This window comes from Monodelphis domestica, chromosome 2 (assembly GCF_027887165.1).
Source record: "Monodelphis domestica isolate mMonDom1 chromosome 2, mMonDom1.pri, whole genome shotgun sequence".
Taxonomy (NCBI): Eukaryota; Metazoa; Chordata; class Mammalia; order Didelphimorphia; family Didelphidae; genus Monodelphis; species Monodelphis domestica.
The window spans coordinates 446,197,968-446,218,493 of record NC_077228.1 but is presented as its reverse complement, the minus strand read 5'-3'; the positions used below and the strand labels follow the sequence as shown (position 1 = coordinate 446,218,493).

Here is a 20,526-nt window from a genome sequence, read left to right as displayed (position 1 = left end):
GAGTCAGGCCTAGAGTTGGGAGGTCCTAGGTTCAAATCTGGCCTCAGACACTTCCCAGCTGTGTGTCCCTGGGCAAGTCACTTGACTCCCATTGCCTAGCCCTTACTACTCTTCTGTCTTGGAACACAGTATTGGCTCCAAGACAGAAGGTAAGGGTTTAAAAAATAATATTACCAATGATTTAAAAAAACTTTTTGATCCATTCAGTCTTATTGGTGGAGTCTGGGGCCATGTTAGTTGAAAAGCTTTTTATTAAGCCTCACCTATATGGGAGGCATTATGCTAAGGACTGCGAATAAAAAGAGGGGTTAAAGACAGTCCTTCCTCTCAAGGATGTTAAAATCTAAAAGGGAGATAATACATAAACAATTAAGGTAAAACAAGCAATATACAAGAAAAATTAGAAATAATCAACAAAGGGAAGGTGCTAGCTTTAAGGAATATCTGGAAAGATTTCTTGAAGAAGAATGTAAGATTTTAATAGCTAACATTTATATAGTGCTTTAAAGTTTGCAAAGTGCTTTACTAATATTACTTCATTTTATCCTTACAACCCTGACAAATTATTGCTATTTTTATCCCCACTTTTCAGATGAGGAAACTGAGGGAGACAGAGATTAACTGATTTGCCCAGCATAACATAGATACTGTCTAAGGCTAGATTTAAATCATATCTCCCTGACTCCAGATCCAGCATTCTATTCACTACAACAACTAGCTGCCTCCTGTTCAGAGGAAAGGTGGTTATGGGAGAAAGATGATGAGTTCAGTTTGGAACATATCTATGGGACATTCAGTTGGAGATGTCTAATAGGCAGTTGGAGATAAAAATCTGGAAGTCAGGAGAGAGATTAGGGCTGTATAGATAAATCTGAGAATCATCAGCTTAGAGACAATAATTGAATCTATCAGAACTCAAATCACCTAAAACAGTGATGGTGAACCTTTTGGAGACAGAGTGCCAAGCCTCACCCCTGCAATGAGTACTGGATGCAACCCCAAGGGAGGGAAAAAGTGCTCACATTGGGCTGTTTGGCAGAGGAATGGGTAAAGTGAAGAATGTCCTCAGCACATGTAGAGAGGGGGAGGGGAGTGGTCTGAGTGCTCAGCTCTCCTCCAGTTCTGCCATCTGTGAGCTGCCCATCTTACCTCCTGTGCTCTCCCATTTGGCTGCTGGGCAGAGGAACAGGGGATGTGAAAAAATGTCATCAGGCATGGTGAAGAGGGGGAGGGGAGCAGCTCCACCCAAATCCCTCTGCTTTTTTAGTAATGTACTTTGGGGGGACGGGGAGGGTGGCTATATGCCCACAGAGAGCACTCTGTATGCCATATTCGGCACCCATGCCATAGGTTTACCATCACTGACCTAAAATCACCAAGTCAAATAGTATCAAGGGAGGAGAGCACTGGGGCCAGGAAATAGACACCCACAGGAGACTGAGAAGGAGCGTTTGATGTAGTTGATATGGAGTGGAGGAGTAGGCTATGAGAAATGAGTAAGTTGAGAAACCAGGAGGTTAGGATGTTTGAAAGGGTATTAATATGTATATTACAGTCTAATAGAATAAGTACACAGTTGCTTTAAAAAAATTTAAAGCACTGTCCCTATGTTATTAGATTCAATCCTCTCAACAACCTGTAAGGAAAATACTATTTTTTTATCTTCATTTTATAGATGAAGAAACTCAGTCTGAGAGAGATTAAGTAACTTTTCCAAGGACACATAGTTAGTAAACATCTGAGGCAGGATTTAGACTCAGATCTAGCTGACCCCAAGTCTAATACTTTTATACACTTTGCTAGGTCACAACTTGCTAGTAACTTACAGTATTAAGGAATTGCCTGGGGCTCATTCTCAGGTTCACATTTCAAATACACATCAGAAGCAGAACTCAAGCCCTGATCTTCCTATCAATCCATTTTTCCACTATGGCAAACTAACTCTCATGGAATACCATATCCTAGATAATGCCACATTTAAAATCTCTCAGAATCTTAAATTATGGTAGCCTTAATTTTGTCTAAATAAAGATGAAGTTTCTTCTTTATTCAAGTGTCACTCTGATAACTCTTCATGGCAGGGAGATGACAGCTTTGAGAGAAAACCATAAGCTCTTTCCTAGCTTTAGAAAGACTTTGAGGATGGACTCAACAATGGACTCTGTTATTTGTCTTCCTGGGATCAGCTCATCATTATATAGTTTGGCCACTGGGTGATGGAACGATGACTTATTTTCATTGCCTTGAACTTGTAAGGATTCTACTAAGAAAGGCAATGTGGTGGGATGGATAGAATGCTGGACTTGGAAGACCTTTGTTGGCCACTGGATTATGTAATGATGATGACTGTTTTTAGTGGCTAGAACTTATGAGGACACCGTCTTAAGAAAGGGAGCATAGTGTGTTGGGGGTAGGTAAAGTACTGAAATTGGAATCAAGATTTAAAAGAGGGGTGATAGCTGAACAAATGTTTCAATGTGTTAGATACTTATAGCTGGGTGACCCTGGCTTAACCTCTTTGAGCCTCAGTTTCCTCATTTATCAAATGTGAGAAGCAGAGGAGATAATGGATACTTTGCAAACTTTACAGCAATATATAAATTAATGGTCATTAAGGCATCAAAGGATTAAGCTATGCTTTGAGAGAGTATGCACACAGAGGAAACCTTGAAGTTAAATTGAAAATTGCAGTTAAAATTTGTCATAGAATCATAGAAACTTAGGATTGGAGAAGACCTTAGAGTTCAGTTAGTCCAGTTTCTTACCCATGTAAAGTATTTCACAAAGACATGAAAATCTCAGTGGACAAAACTTGGGAGCCTATCAGTGTGCCTTTAAGGAATGTTTATGCCTTTAAAATAAGTGAGAGTCTCTATTGCAATTTTCTACTATTTTAACACTGGCTACAGATTTTCTCAAGTGTATTTTATGCATGTAGGTATTTTGGTTTTCTAGATTTTGAAGAACTATTAAACCCCAGGGAGAGGATGAAGTTTACATAAACCCCAATTTCTAATGTCATTTCTCTATAAAAAATCATTCAGTCCTTCCAAGCTATGTGAATGAAAATTGCTTGCATAGATGTAATTCTACCAAAGGTTCATAAACTGAGTGCTATATTACACATTTTAATTTTAGAGTTTTTTTTAAGTTGATTTCTGAATTACCATCGTGTTTTCCTTTCAGGTGTCATCTTTGTTTTATCATTTTAAGCCATGTTTTAAAAGTTTTGTTTCCCTGTTTTTCCTTCACAAAAATCTTTGACTATCAATAAAGTAGGTTCATATGCTACTTCATCTTATCCTCATTCCCATAAAGATAAACCATATATAGAAGGAGTTCATCAATTTAGAGCTAGAACATAAAGATTATCTAGTTCAACCCTCTTATTTCATAGATGAAGAAACTAAGGCCCAGAGAAGATATATGACATATTAAAGGACTTATAGATAAGTGGAAACTCCAGAATTTGAATCCAGGTCTCTTGATTTCAGACTTACCATTTTGATTCCCTATTACCATATTCCCTCCTCTAATTTTTATGTGATCTTGCTTACTATTGGAAATTATCTAACTTTTTAGAGCCTTGAGTTTTTTTGTTTGCTTATTATTTTTTTCCTGAATGCTTGATGAATTTTTTCTGGAAATATATGATGGAGGATCCTTTTCTCTCCCTGTTTCCGAGCAAGTCCAAGCATTTTCTCACTTTCATGTTGGTTTACTACATGGTAACAAAAAGCCTTTAAAATGTCTGTTGAATCAGAATAGCTTATTGTGGTAGAGACTTGAAGAGGGAGAGGTTTTGCAGGACAAGCCAAGATGTAAGAACCAAGGCTGGGGACCTGGCTGTCAATCAAGAAGAAGGTTCCAAACAGAATGTTCCCAGGAGTTGGCAGTTGAGGCTGGCTGAGGACCCTTGTGGGACTAGTTTGGTTTGGGGGCTCTCTCATCAAGGGAGAGACCTCTACTCTCTCTGAGATTTGACTGACCAACAGTTGGAGGAAAGCCAAGCTGAAGGAGAGATTTTTCTTGGTGGCTGGCTGAGAGGGAAGAAGCTGAACTGATCTTATTTAGTTGCTGTCCCAGACTGAAGGACCCTTGAGGGGGGACTTCTGAAATTAGGCTGAGAGACCTTTGTGATTTTGTGAAGAAGAAAGAAGATTTTAACTGTTGTTCTCCATCCATCTCTCAGACTGTCTCTGAGTCACAGCTGTGACTTCCCACACCCTCCTATCCTCATTGTAGTTTAGGGAAACCCTCATCCCTCTTACCTCAGTTTCCCATCCTATTATTACAATAAACCCCTTACCTGAGAAAGGAAACTAGAGTATTTTATAGTCCACAGGGGGGTGGGGGGAGGAAGCCAAAAGGCTTCCAGAAGTGGGCAGTTAAGGGAGGGAGCAAGGGAGGAGGAGGTTAGGAAATAGATTGATCCATCAGCCATCAGTAGGGATCAGTAGGTAAACCCCAGAGTATTCCCCTTTTAGCAGTATCCCTGTGGCAGCATTCCCCTGAATCAGTATCTCTCTGTGTCTATCAAAGTACTTCTATCTCCCCAAACTTAGTAGCAGCTGCTCTGTAGTCACAAGCCAGAGCATCCAGTCATTGCAACAAGAAATAGTGTCACACAGATTATCATTTCTATTTCAGTATGCCTACAAAAGGCTAAAATGGAGGAACTCTCTCTCTTCCCTTTGGCAAGTGAGGCAAAAATACCATGACCTCCCAGTTTGTGAAACTTTTAAAATTCTTTGATCTACACCTATACCTTACTCCAGCCACACATAGAGAAGGCTATAACCTTGACCATCATCCACAGATTCCTGTTCCATGATTATGAATCTGAAATTCCTCTATTTATTCATAGCCTCTTGTTATTCTATCTCTCCCTCTGCCTCTATACAATGTTCTCACATCTAACTTTCTTTCCCTGCTAATTCTGATTTTGTAGTCAACCAGATCAACTTGATACTATCAATTTTGAATACTTCACTCTTTTGTCCTCTAGCTATTCATGCCTCACCAAAATCTAGTGCTGGTTTATCGCTCTTTGCCTCCTTTGTTCCTACCCACAATTTGCTGAACATTTTGAGTAGAAATTACATGACTTTGCTAATTGGGTCTATAATAAATTTATCTGATGCTCATTGGGCCATCATGGCAAAGAAATTTCTTTACTCTTACTGAATTGATTCTTTATCATACTCTCAAAAGAAAAAAGATTCCAAGTCCTCTCTTTTCTTCTCAAGACTTCTAAACCACCCCTTCCCCATTCATCCCTCAATAGATAATTTCCAGTCACACTTTGCTTTGGAAGTAGAGTCCATTTGTCATAACCCTTCTTTACTCTACTTCTCAAAACCCTTTAACATCATCCTCAGTTCATTTCCTTTAGTTCAATCTCTGATGAAGTGACCCTTGTCCTTGCTTCTCTTAGAAAGAAGAAAATCAAAATGCCAATATCAAAAACTTTAAAAAAAAAAAGGTGAAATCACAACTGTTGAAGAAGAAATTAAAGAAATTATTTGGAATTATTTTGCCCAAACATAGGCCCAAATCTAAGTGAAATCGGATGAATGTTTACAAAAATATAAATTTCCCAGATTAACAAAAGATAAAATAAAATACATAAACCTCCCCACAGGAAAAAAATGGAACAAACCATCAAAGAATTTCCTAAGTAAAAGGTTCTAGGGCCAGATAGATTCACAAATGAATTCTACTGAACATTCAAAAAATAACTAACTCCAATATTACATAAACTTTTTGGAAAAAGAGGGGAAGAAAGGATTCTTCCAAATTCCTTTTATGGCACAAATATGGTACTGATACCTAAATCAGAAAGAACTAAAACAAAGAAAATTATAGACCAATATACCTAGTGAACATTGATGCAAAACTTTTAAATAAAATACCAGCAAAGAGATTACAGCATTATATCACAAGGATCATATACCATGACCAGGTTTTTAGAGAAATTACAGATTAAGAAATTACACAGATTAAGATAGACAATAGAATGCACTAGAATAAGTGGCTCTCTAATTTAAGAGTCAGTTCCGCCAAGGAGAGACCAACTGATCTCTTTGAAGAAGTCTGCTTTCAGTGGTCTCTAGGGTGACAGATGCTGGGAATCAAGGGCATATAGCTGCATGTTTCTGCAGTGCTGGAGGTTCATATTAGTAATTTTTAAAATTAATATTTTTCCATGGTTACAAGATCCATGTTGTCTCCAACCCATCTTCCCTCCCCTTCAGGAGCTGACAAGCAATTGCACTGGGTTATACATGTGTTATCACTTGATACCTATTTCCATATTACTCATATTTGTAATAATCTTTTAAAACCAAAACCGTAAATCATATACCCATATAAATAAGTTATAAATCATATGCTTTTCTTCTGTGTTTCTACTCCCACAGTTCTTTCCCTCAATGTGGATAACATTCTTTCTCATAAATTCCTCAGGGCTATCCTGGATCATTGCATTGCTATTAGTAGCAAAGTCAGGTATATTTGATCATTCTGCAATGTTTTAGTCTCAGTATACAATGTTCTCTTGGTTCTGCTCATTTCACTACACATCAGTTCATGAAGGTCTTTCCAGTTGTAAGGGTTAAAAATTAATGGTTTGACTGAAATATATGAAAATTATAAATAATAATGCTAGTTGCCAATTCAAAATATTATTGCTCAAAGCTGAAATGACTTTAATCGCTTTTATTTACAGAAGAGGTGGAAAGAGTGAAAGCAGAGAAATACAAAAAGGGAGAGAAGACATTAGCCTATCTAAACTAACTAAATATTGCCCTGGTGCTCAATTCAGCCAGGACTTGTTGACCTTCAACTGGAATTTAACTCTCCAGAAGATAGGAAGAGGCAGGTCAAGATGATGACACAAGCTAAGGGTGACTCCTGAGGCTGATGTTCTTCCTTGAGCTGACCTTCTTCCTTAAGCTGACTTCCTTCTTGAAGTCCAACTCCTTGAAGCTCACTTCCTTCTTGTAGTCAACTTCCCTAGCCCCAGAAATTCAGGGCCTTTTATAGTGGCTTCTTGACCATTCCCTTTTTCAAAAGGGCTAGTCACAGCTTCCAAATTGCCCAGCACTGCCCAGGGGGCAGTGTTTGTGGGAACCACTTCTCACCTTCTGGAGAGGTGAATACTCATCAATAGAAGTTCACAGATTCCTAGCTGATTGAGGTGTGAGGGTGGAGAGTTCCTTCACCTAGTGCTAAGTAGGGTGTTCAAGCTTTTGTGGATTCAATTCAAAAGTAGACAAAGGAGAGTTAACCCTGTCTTCACAATCTACTTAGGTACTAAGCAGGGGTACTTAAGTTATTGTTAACCAACTGTTAACTCAAAATAGACAAAGGGAATAAAGGATTCCCTTTCACAAGTGTAAACTCAGAATAGACAAAGAGATAAAGAATTCCCTTTTCACACAGTTCATATAGAAATCCTCCATTTCATCATTCCATAGAGCATGATAGTATTCCATCTCCATCATATACCACAATTTGTTAAGCCATTGCCAATCAAGGGACACCCTCTCATTTTCCAATTTTTTGCCACTACAAACATCGTGGCAATGAATATTTTTGTACAACCCTTTTTTATTATCTCTTTGGAGTATAAACCCAGTAGTGGTATAGCTGGATCAAAGGGTATGAATTTTTTTAAAAGCCCTTTGGGCATAATTTCAAATTGCCTTCCAGAATGGTTGGATCAATTCTCAACTCCACCAGCAATGTATTAGTGTCCCAACTTTGCCACATTCCCTCCAGCATTCATTACTTTCCTTTACTGTCATATTAGCCAATCTGCTCGGTGTGAGGTGGTACCTCAGAGTTGCTTTCATTTGCCTTTCTCTGATCAGGAGGAACTTAGAACACTTTTTCATGTGATTATTGATAGTTTTCATTTCTTCATCAATAATGTATGATAATCAATTATAAATTATTTAACTATTATCACAAGGCAAAGATCCAAGACAACTCCAAGGGACTCATTTATGGTGAAAAAGGATATCCACCACCATAGAAAGAACAGAGAGAATCTGAATATAGATTGAAGCATAACAATTCTTCACTTTATTTTCTCCATGAATTTTCCTCTAGTGTAAACAATATGTGTCCTGTTTCATAACATAAGGAATATGGAAATATGTAATATATAACAATATATGTACAACCTATAAGTACAATACAGAACATATATAAAATATTACCTGCCTTCATCGAGAGGATGGGAAGATGAAAGGAAGGGAGAGAACATGGATTGCAAAATGTCAGAAAATGAATACTAAAAATTGTATCAACATGTAATTTGGAAAAAAAAATTTAATATTACAAAAAAAAAAAATAAAGGCTGATCAGGCAGCTAGGTAGCTCAGTGGATTGAGAGTCAGGCCTAGAGACCAAAGGACCTGGGTTCAAATCTGTCCTTAGATACTTCTCAGCTTATGATCTTGGGCAAGTAATTTAGCCCCAGCTGCCTAACCTGTAACACTCTTCTGCCTTGGGACCAAATACACAATATTGATTCTAAGATGGAAAGGAAGAGTTTTGTTTTGTTTTTTTAAAGAAAAAAAAATGAAGACTGAGGTAATTTGGGGACTCTTTGGGCCTTCTCATTGTAGTCACTGTTTTATATCAATGAAATGGTAATTATAAAGATCAATATCTTTGCTTCTTTCCATTTCCAGTTTTCAGAAGCAAGAGTATGCTTGAATAGAATGAAGTTGTAGCAATCATACAGTGTCCTTGTTTTCTTAGCATATATCTCCAATGAATAAATAAATGAATTGGTGTACAAAAAGCATTTACTGAGTGCTTACAACATCCAACACAGGGGGAAGAGATGCTACTTACTACTCCAATGGCTCTTGGGCTCAGGGTCCTGTACTCCATCCATTTGGGGTATGCTGTGGGGAGGTGGTATATAAAGTGGTGGTACAGCTTGCCTGACCTATTTTCCTTCTCTCTCCCTCAGGGTATCTTTTTGCTTTATCTGGTGAAGAGGTAGATTTATTTTGTTTTTTTTCTTTGCTGCATACAGTCAGATTATATGCAAAAATATTCACAATTTATAATTTTATTAGCAATGTATGAGGGTTGTGGTTTTTCTATAACTTCATTAGCACTTAGTTTTGTTAAACTTAGTTATTTTTGCTAATTTCACATCTATGTTGGACTGTCTTAATTTGTTTTAACTTGTATTTCCAATTACAAAAAGGTCAGACATTTTGTCTGCACATGTATACTTTTTTTTGTAAAATTTCTTTTCATATTCTTTTACTATATTTATTCAATGGTGACTGTATGTTGTCCTTAAGTCATTGAATCAATTCCTTATAACTTTAGATGTTAATTAAACAAAAAAATTAATTAAATAAATTAAAAAATATATCTTTCACCTTAGAATCAATACTAAATGTTGGTTCCAAGAGTAGTGAAGGGTAGGCAATTGGAGTTAAGTGACTTTCCCAGAGTCACACAGCTGGGAAATGTCTAAAGAAAGATTTGAACCTAGGACTTCTCTCACTGGACTTGTCCCTCAATCCATTGAGCCACCTAGCTACCCCTAGATGTTAATTTTTTAGTTGTTTGCTGTGGAGTTGGACCTTGAAATATTAATTGAGTTTGGATTGATAGATGAGAATGAGGAGAAGGGTGTAGAGAGGAGGAAAATGATAGCAAAAATGGATGAAAAGTAGATTAACATGGTCGAAGTAAAGGATGGATCTCACCACAAGGGCCTAATTTTCCTCATGTAACTAACTCAAGACAGAATTTGCATCAAATTCAATAGCAATTCAGGTAGAAAGGGAACTAAGATCTGAATGAGGGACAAAACAGTAAACATCCCTGGGGGAATTCAAGATTCTCTACAATCTGGCTGCAACTTACCTTTGGAGTCTTCTCACTCTATACTTCAGTCAAACTGTATCTCTTATTGCCCAAAGAGGTCTTGCATTTTTCCACCTCCATGTTTTCAATCTTATTGTTTTCTACCTCTGGAAAAATTTTCCTATCTCTACCCTCCAATTACCCCTGATGGTATCCTACCCATCCTGCAAAGCCTAGCTAAATCTTCTGTGATCTCTAGAGCTGAAGGTATTATTCCCTTATCTCACAGTACTTTGTATCCTTATTTATGTGATATATTTAACTGTATACTTGTCTTGTCTACATTGTAAACTCTTTGAAATCCAGGACTGACTCATCATTTATCTTTGTATCTCTTACAGTGTGCATGCTTGCCATTGGGATAATCTGTTTCCTGAAAGGAAAAATAGAAAATGTACTCCCAATGTTATATCAGCAAATCTATATTTTTGTCATTATTGAATTTTTTTACTGTGATACTCTCAGAATATAGACAAATATGTGTACATTATAAATAATTGAATTTGTAATTTGCATATTTCTAATTGAAAACATTTCAGAGATAGCCCCAAGTAAATCATATTGTATAATTTAAGCAGGAGATGATAATTTTAAAAGGAATTAAGAAAAGATTTGCCTCTAAAGCATCAGTATTTCATGACAAAACAGAATTAGGAAAATGGATGGTCTCAGTTTCTAATAGTATACTTTCATCAAATAAGGTCCCCTCCTGGAAATAAATTCCTTGAGGGTGGTAAGCTGAGTCCCTATTTATTAATTTAGAGTAAAAAGACTGTCTTTGTGTTCTGACATTCCCAATATTCAGCTGTATAATCTTAGGGGAAACATTTAAGACATCCATTTTTTACTGGCTATCCCCCCAAATTAAATATTTTCTCTCTTCAGCTCTGCCTCCTAACTTCCCACTCTTCCTTTAAATCTCAGCTAAAATCCCATCTTTTGTGAGAAACCTTTTCCAGTGTCCCTTAATGCTAGTGTCTTCCTTCTGAGGTTATTTCTAATTAACTATGGATGTATCTTGTTTTCACATAGTTGTTGGCTTGTTGTCTCCTCCATTAGAAAGTGAGTCTGGGAGCAGACACTAAAAAAAAAAAAACACTTTTCTTTGTATGCCTGGGTTTAGTAAGTAGTTGATACAGGGCAAGTGCTTAACAAATGTTTAACTGACAATTACATTTGATTAACGTGCTAAATATCTAATATAATTATGGTCCAGTGCTCTTGTGCAAGGCTAGGGATGGAAAAAAAAATACAAAAGATCTTGCCCTCAAGAAACTTACATTTTATAAGGGATAATCTCTGCAAAAGCCAGGGAGGTTCAATGTTATGTGTGAATATGTCTGATGAATGAGTTATAAACCAGATTATAAAAGAGTTTAAATGCCCAAAAGAGGAGTTTGTATTTTCACCTGAAGAAAAGGAGTCAAATGAGCTTTTTGATAGGTGAGTGACATGCTTTAGGAATATAACTTTTTGAATGTGGTTGAAGGATGGATTAGAGAAGGTAGAAGTATGTAAGTAAGGAAACCAATTAGAAGGTGATTTCAATAGTCAAGGTGAGAGGTGAGGAGAGCCTGTACCAAGTTAGCAGGTGTGTGGGTGGAAGCAAGGGAACTAGGGTAGAAGCAATAAATGAACTCTTACTCCCATGCAAGCTAGGTTAGTTTTTCCTTTAAAGGCATTGAGATCATCCCCAGGATCTGGTTGCTTCAGACAAATAAAGGCTCAAGTTGTTGACATCATTTTCAGATCACCTAAATACAAGACAGTCATGAAGAGTTCTAGGTACATTCTCACAGTTTGCTGGTGGATTATGATGGGCAACTCAGGCAAGGGAGTTTAATCAACTTGAACTGTCCTCACTATTTATCTTTTTAAATATCTTCTTGCCACAGCTAAGTAAATCTCTTTCTGTTAACTACTGAATGACCCACAAGTTTCTTACTTTATTCTAATATTGAATCTACAACACCAGGGGACCAGCCAGAGTCAAGTTCAACCCAGAATGGAGATAGATGCAAAGATATATTTTAGAAGAAGTATTAATAAAAGTTGGTAATAGGTCGACTATTGCAGAATGAGACAGAGCAGAAAGTCAAGGATGACTGGGGATTCAAAACTAGGTCATTGGAAGAATGGACAAATTTAGAGGAAGGATGGATTTGGGAGGAAAGATAGGGAATTACATTTGAAAACTCTGAGAATGAGATGCTTTTATGACATCTAGCATGGTTCAGTTGAATGAGGACTGGATTTGGAGTCAGAGGAAGCATATTCAAATTCTGACTCTTCCATTTGATTTGTGTAACCTTGGACAAGTCACTTAAACTTTATGGACTTCTGTTTTCTTGTTTGCAAGGAAGGATTTGGACTAGTTGACATCTAATTAGTGAATTACTATGATGCCATAAAACTTTAAAAAGTACAAAGAATAGAAAAGAATTTGAAAGCCTGAAATGATGAAAGCAAAGTGAGAAGAGCAGCATATACACAAACTTTAAGTAGAGGTGTGGGAAAATGAATATACAAATACAGAGATGAATGGGCAAACAGCAGAATGGAGCACAGAGGAAGCAGCTAATGTGCTATTATGGATATTCTGTGTAAAGAAACCTATTTTAAAGTATAAATAATTGTTGTCTGCTACTATCCCAACTCCCACTTGCAGTGACTAGTCAGGTCTTCAGAGCAGGGCTACTCTGATCCCTCAACAGATAAGGTATCTACAGATGAGGGTGCTGTATAGTTCAGGACCCTTCACAGTTTGCTTTCCTATCATGATTATGAATTTATGTCAGCTGATTTAATTAGCTTTTAGCTAGGGGTATTTACTAATATTTCTGCCACTTTTTAAAGTCTCTGATTAAGACAAGTAAGGTATTATAAGTTTAAGTTATTAGTTCAAAGCATTTTATCACTTACTTTAGGAGGATAATTTGATCAATTGTCTCAATGACCTCTTATGCATGTTTATTTGGTTCTTTCATTGGTAAACTTAAGTGATGAAAGTTTATTTTAAAAGGTTCTGAACAAAAAGGAACTTATTCAAAAACTTTCATCTTTCAGGAATCCTTCCCAAGACTTCTTTTAATAATGTTCCCTTAGCATGTATAGAAATGATCTTAATATATCTGTCATGCATTAGATATTTCCATGTAAGTTCCCAGGTGGCTTTATATGTGTGTTTTGTTTCCCCATCAAGACTAATCTCCAATGAGACCTGGATTAGGGGCTGGCTTCTGTGTAGGCAAGCTAGGTTGCTACTTTTAAGGTGGAAAGGCAAGATTTTTTTTTCCCTTTTGCCTCAGTGTCTCTCTCTCACCTCTCCATTGATACCTATAATCAGTCATACTATCAGATGTATGATCTTTTACATTAAGCATTACTCCTTCAGACCAGATTTTAAATGCTAATAAAGAGCATTGAATACCCAACATGTTAATTTGAAGGACTTATAAAATACAAGATAGACAAAGTATTATAAATACATCTTTCTTGTAGGAGTGTAATAAACACTGTATATGGGAAGGGATGGTCGTAGAAAGAGGAGACTGCCTTGAGTTGATCAACCTTTGTAAGAATTCTGTGACACATTTTCTATTCCCAATACAGGTTTAGTGCCAAATCAGCCCAAGTTAAATCTATGTTAACTAATTCATTATGGGGTCTTTTGCTAATTCCCAAATGTGTTGTAGCAACTAAAATTTTGAATCAACAATCATAATGGATGATTAGGAATTCTCTTTCCTACTTTCTAGTCTAGAATGCCACATCATATTCAATCAACTTCAAAAAAGTTGATAATTTCATAGTGAATGAAATGAATGAATAAATGAATGCATCCTAACCTGATTAGGTGATAGTCAGCATTTTGTATAGAACTGCAGGCAAAGTTACTTAAATATATAATAGAAAAGAAATGTCCAGAGTTACAAGACAAGAAGGTAGTTCACAGAAGACAAATCTCCTAACAAAAACTTATTTCATGTGATTTTTCTTTCTTCCTCAATTTCTGATTTGATATCTTCTCTAGTAGTCCACACATTTCCTTCTCTTCCTATTGGAAAACTTCTTTATGTGACAAGTCCATAAGATTCCATAAGAAATTACTGTGCCTAAGTCAGAGACCAATCACATAGTAACATTTCCCATTAGAAGATCACTCACCATATCAAAACCAAACAGCTACCTAAAATAAAACCACCTGTCTATTTGCCAAGTCCAATTCTTATCACTTTGATAATTATTATTAGCCTATTTAAAACATGATAGTTTGTACTTTCAAAGTAACAACTTTATTTGAATCTGATAAGGAGTTTATATGACAATTTCTTAATTACCAGGACTATACAAGGGCAGAAAATATAATACAGTAGTGCTTCCAAAATTTATATACAATAAGGGCTTAATAGCCATTTTTAATTGACTGATTGATACAGCATTTGGCTTCAATACAAATCCCTATTTATTCATTTGTGTCTTCACACTCTATATTTGCTTACCCTCCTCCCTTACTTGGCAGGTGTCCCAAATCTTCTTGTGGGCTACAAAGCTATTTGTCCTTGTCCCAAAACTCATTTAAGTATCAAGGCAAGAGGCAGAACAGGGTGAATTATGGATAATTCAGATTTAGCCATAGTTTTCTTTTTTTCAACATTTAAGTAGAAGAATAAAAGAATATTTTCAGGGGCATCTAGGTGGTCAGTGGACAGAGAGCCAGCCTGGAGTCAGAAGAACCTGAGTTCAAAGCTGTGCTCACATACTTCCTAGTTTAGTGACTGTGCAAGTCACTTAATCCAATTGCTAGTCTTTATTGCTCTTCTGCCTTGGAACTGATACCTTGTATAGATTCCAAGGCAGGAAGAAAGGGTCTAAAAAAAAAAGAATTTGTATTCTAAAAGATAAGAAAAAGAAGGCATTCTCAACCCCATTTTCCTTTCAAGTAACATTTATTATTGTGCAAAACTTTATTCTTTGGTAGAAGAACTGTGGGGGTATATTCTCATCTCAATATTCAATGATATATGTATGTAAATATATATGTATATATATATGCACATGTGATGTTCTCTATTAATTCTACTAATATTAATCTCTATCTAAAGAAATGAGGCTACTTTCTTAAAACATTTGTGAAAGGGAATTTTTATTCCCTTTGTCCTTTTTAAGTTAATCAATCAAGAACTTGTATGCCTACTTAACACTTAGTAGGTCACTAACAGGTCACTAACACGAAGGTTCGTGCCCTAGCAAGTCACAAGCACTACCCACCCCACTGGGCAAATTGAAAGGCTGTGACTGATTTCCTGAGATGTGATGAGGAGAGACAGGAAGTGATGTGGAGAAAGCTGCTTATAAAAGCCACCCAAAGGCATTCTGATTCATTCTGCTGCCCTAGTGGCTCTTACTGACAGAGGACTTCTGCGTTGGTGTCTCTGTGTTGGACTACTTCTGCATTAGGGGGATTCTTCTGCCTTGGACTTCTGCATTGGAGATTGATTCTGCACTGGTAAGACTCTTGGTGAATAGACTATGGTCACTCCAGTTGGAGATAGGGACCTAAGGGAGCTTTTGTCAGTTGAGCTGGATTTCTTCGAGTAGGCAATTATAAGGTATTTAGCTAGGCAATATTTTCTACCTCCTTCCTACATTTCCCTCTTTAATAGTTCTGCCTTCCTGTAAATAAAGCTACTAACAGACTCATAGTTTAACTTTAATTTTTATAAACAGAGACCACAACAATTCTTTTTTTTTAACCATTATTACATTTGGCAACCAATTTTAATTATTACATATTAAAATTATAAGATTCTTTTCTTGCAATAAACTGGGAAAATGATGTTATTTATTCAATTATACATCTTTATCTATCACCTCTATGTAGATGACTCTTAGTTTTGTGTTTCTTAGCACACTGCCATCATGCTCAATACATATTTATTGTATTAAGTTTCCAGTCCTGACCTCTCTCTGAAGCTTTAGACCACACCTCCAACTATTAATAGGACATCTCCATCTAGATGGAAAGCCAGGATCTCAAATTCAATGAGAATAAAACTGAACTGATTATTTTCTCTCCCCCTACAATACTGTTCCTTTTTCTTATTTTACTAGCTGTCAGTGACACCACTATTCATCTTCTCTCCCATCTTTGAAATTTTGTTGTATTCTTTATACTCTTTTCCCTTTCCTAACCTCTGAAATCAATTTGACAAATCTTAAGGACAATACCACTGTAATCCTCCTACAGAAATTATGTCACCACTCTACTCAATATTTCTGGTGGCTCCCTGTTGCCTACCAAGTAAAATTCAAACTCTTTTCCCTGGTACACAATGTATTTACACAATGTAATACCACCCAATATTTCTAGTCATGTAAGTTTAATTACCATTTTCATATAACTCCTTTTTATATTGTCCATGATCCAATCAAAGTAGCCTGTTCACACTCTCCCATACATGCTCTCACTTTCTATACAATTAAATTTAACTCTAATCATTAAGTGCTATAAGGTTTAAATTTAGGTTTTATACTAAATAAGAGTTATAAATATGGTGGTCACCTATTTTAAAATATTATAGCTTAAGTCAAAATGACTTTTAGCAGTTTTTATTTACAAAGAGGTGGAAAGAGTGAAGTGGAAATGTGGAAAAAAGACAGAGCTTTTAACAAGTCCACCAGCTCTTCTCTAGTGAGGTCCATCAGGGGCTTCCCAAAGTCCTATCTCCATGTGGATCCTTCAGCTAGAAGTCCACAGTGCAGCCTCCTCCAAAGTCATTCACCCAGCAAGCCAATGTAGGATCCAGGGAAAAAGTCTTCCAAAGCCCAGGAAAGGAATCTCAGCCACTCTCTCCAAACTCCAGAAAAGGAATGATCCCTTAGACCATGTTGGTCTCTTTTTATATCCCCTTTTCCATGTTACTTCCTGTCTCTCCTCCTCTTCACAGAAACCAATTTCAGCCTTTCAATTTGCCCAGCACTGCCCAAGGTGGGAGACAGTGGCCTTTGGAGGTGTGAGCTTACTCTAGTAAGTGACTTGTGAACTCTCATACTTAATAGTAAGTAAGGGTACTTTAAGTTGTTGATTTGATTAGCTAAAAATAGACAAGGGGAGAGTTTATCCTATCTTAATTATTTTCCCCTGTGATTCTTTGGGAGACTAGTCTCCCCCAAAGAATCATTTAACATAACTAGCTTATACCTCTAAAGATCTTCTAACTCAAGGAGCATATAATATTGCACATCCTAAGAGGAAACTAAAATAGTTGGAGATAAAAGGGAAATAGAAGAAAGTGAGCAAAACCAATGTTTGCTAGGTGCATTGACAAAAAGCCAATTGGAGGCAATCGCCTTTGGCATAAGAGTTTACACTCAGAATAAATGTGTTCAACCTCCTTCAGTTCGATTCATTATATCCCAAAGTTCATTCTGGTTCTTTTGATGCAATATAGGTTTCTTTATGGCAAAGTTCATTTTCTTGATTCAGGGAATTAATGAGCTTCTTTTCCTGAAATTTCTCTCCAAATTTTTTTAAATCTTGGATTTTAAATCTTGGATAAATCTGGTACTTTTGTACCTTTGCTCATGGTTCTCACTATGTCTAGAATGATCTGTTTGTCCCTTCTTCATTTGCTTCCTGAATCACCTTGGTTTGTGTGTGTGGGTGTGGGTGTGTGAGAGAGAGAGAGAGAGAGAGAATCTTGGGCTGATCATTTCTTCATCCATAAAATAAATAAATCAATTAGAAGATTTCTAAGATTCTCTCCAGCACCAGTTCCCATGACATTTAGAATGTCTAAATGCTAATGATGGAATTTCAGGCACCAGTGAGGGAATATCTTGGATCAATGTCCCTCAAATCAATGGAAGCAATCTATCTATTTGCAACTCATTGAAATGCCATATATCCTTTAAAGCCTCACTTAAATGCTGTCTTCTCTCTGAAGATGTTACAATTCATTGTAGTCAGTCTTTTATCCCTTTAGATAGAACAGAACAGAAAGCTGCTCTTCTGAACTTAGCATCTCCTGGTATGTTTAGAGAATGGACAGTACAGTGGCGCTTCTGTGGTTATACTTGTACCACAGATACAATCCTACTAAGCTACAAGCTTCCTAAGCACTAGAATCATATCTTTTATAAACTTTGAGTGTCTTTGATGCCTATCCAAATAGGTATTAATGAAAGTCTAATTCAGGCTGTCTTGTATAAATGCACATAATAGTTGAAGGTATTATGTATAGAGAACTGGTCTTAAAATCAGAAAGACTTGAGTTCAAATCTTGCCTCAGACACTAACTTAGCCATGTGACTCTGGATGATTTCCTTTAATCTTTGCCTGTTTCAGTTTCTTCTTCTGTAATATAGAAATAATAATAATACTTCCCCCCCCAAAGGATCAAAGAAGGTAATATAAGCAAAGTGCTTCACAAACATTTAAATATAAATGCTAGTTATTATTGTTAAAAATACCTAAAGCACAAAAGAAGTATATTACAAATGACTGTTGACTTGAATTAATAAAATCTTTTCCCTTAATAGGAGTTGGATCTAGTACAGAAACTAAAGCTCACATGGAAATTTAGGGATGTCACATTATTATCCAAATATCCAGTATGTTTTTACTTTATTTTTAAAAATCTTAATAAAAAATTTCCACATGAATTTTCCAAAGTTATATGATCCAAACTGTCTCCGTCCCTTTTCCCCTCCCCCCTTCCATAGCTGTCAAGCAATTCAATCTAAGTTATACATGTATTATCATGCAAAACATGTTCCCATATTATTCATTTTTGCATGTGAATGATCTTATAAAACCAAAACCCTAAAACATATACTCAAACAAATAAGTGATGTCATATGCTTCCATCTGCATTCTTATTCTTTCTTTCTCTGGAAATGGATAGCATTCTTTTTCATAAATCATTCAGAATTGTCTTGAATCATTGTATTGCTGTTAGTATCACATCTGATCATCCCACAATATTGCTATTACTGAATACAGTGTTCTCCTGGTTCTGCTTATTTCATTCTGAATCAGTTCATGTAGGTCTTCCCAGTTCTTTCTGAAATCATCTTGTTCATTATTCCTTACAGGACAATAGTATTCCATCACCATTATTTGTTCAGCCATTTAACAATTGAAGGACATCCCTTTAGTTTCCAACTCTGCCACCACAAAAAGAGTGGCTATAAAAGTGGACTAACATTTCACATTTTTAAAAATCTCTTTGGGATATAGACCTAGTAGTGGTACTACTGAATCAAAGAGTATGCACTATTTCATAGCCCTTTGGTTGTAATTCCAAATTGCCCTCCAGAATGGTTTGATCAATTCACAACTCGACCAGCAATGTGTCAGTATCCCAATTTTGCTGTGTCCCCTCCAATGTTTATCATTTCCCTGTACTATTATATTGGCCAATCTGATAGAGGTGAGGTGATACCTCAGAGTTGTTTAAATTTACATTTCTCTAATCAAAAGTGATTTAGAACATTTTTCATATGATTTTTGATTACTTTGATTTTTTCATCTGCAAACTGCTTATTATGTCATTTGACCATTTGTCAATTAGGAAATGACTTGGATTCCTATAAATTTGACTTAGTTCTTTATATATTTGAGAAATGAGACCTTTATCAGAGAAATTTTTTACAAATATTTTTTCTAGTTTGTTGCTTCTTGGTTGCATCGGTTATGTTTGTGCAAAATCTTTTAAATTTAATATAGCCAAAATTATTCATTTAAATCTTGTGATGTTCTCTGTCTCCTGTTTGGTATAATTTCTTCCCTTCTCCATAGATCTGACAGGTAAACTATTCTGTGTTCCCCTAATTTACTTATAATATCATTCTTTAAAAAAATATGGAATGCTTCATGAATTTGCATGTCATCTTCATGCTAATCTTCTCTGTATCATTCCAATTTTAGTATATATGCTGCTGAAGCAAGGACTATCCAGGCTGTTTTTCCACATAATATTTTGTAATTTTATAGTGTGAATCTTAAAACTGCTCAGACTGTACCTTAGAAGATTTGGTTAAGCTATTCCCCATTTTTAAGAATGGAGGTACTTGATCAGGAATGTATTGAGAACTTTTAAAATTACTCCACCCTACTCAGACAGTGCCTTAGGGGAAGATAAAGTTGCAAACTCCTGATTGAACAACAAAAAGTTGTTTATTAATTAATTGTAAATATTAATACAGATAATAAAAGAAAAGTCAGAGTTTAAATCTATGAGCTCTAACTCCAAATTAGGCCTTCTTTTCCATGGTGTCACTATGTCTCCCATACAACTCTAGAGTTTGTCCTACCACAAGGAAAGCTATATCATATATCATTTTGTATTATCCTTTCTTGGTCTAAGGGCTCTCTAGTAAGATAGTGAGTTAGCACCTGATTCAGATTAAATAATAACATTAACAAGAATAGCAAGCACATATTAAAGCTACTATAAAACTGAATGAGATAACATTTGATAGCATTTTCCTGACAATGTGTTTTCATATATGTCATTTTAGATCACCCTCATAGTATCCTATGATATCCAGACAATATTCAACTAACCCAGCCAATCTGAAACTTTCTCATTTTCTGAGGGTTGCCATTTT

At 36.1% G+C, this 20,526-nt stretch overlaps 1 long non-coding RNA gene and 1 pseudogene across 2 annotated transcripts in view; one reads left to right on the top strand and one right to left on the bottom strand.

Moving 5' to 3' along the window:
- Positions 1 to 20,526, top strand: part of LOC103098587 (uncharacterized) — a 93,441-nt gene that overhangs the window by 41,567 nt on the left and 31,348 nt on the right. The gene's annotated exons all lie outside the window — the stretch shown is intronic.
- On the bottom strand, positions 19,772 to 19,863 carry LOC130457693 (U6 spliceosomal RNA; annotated as a pseudogene).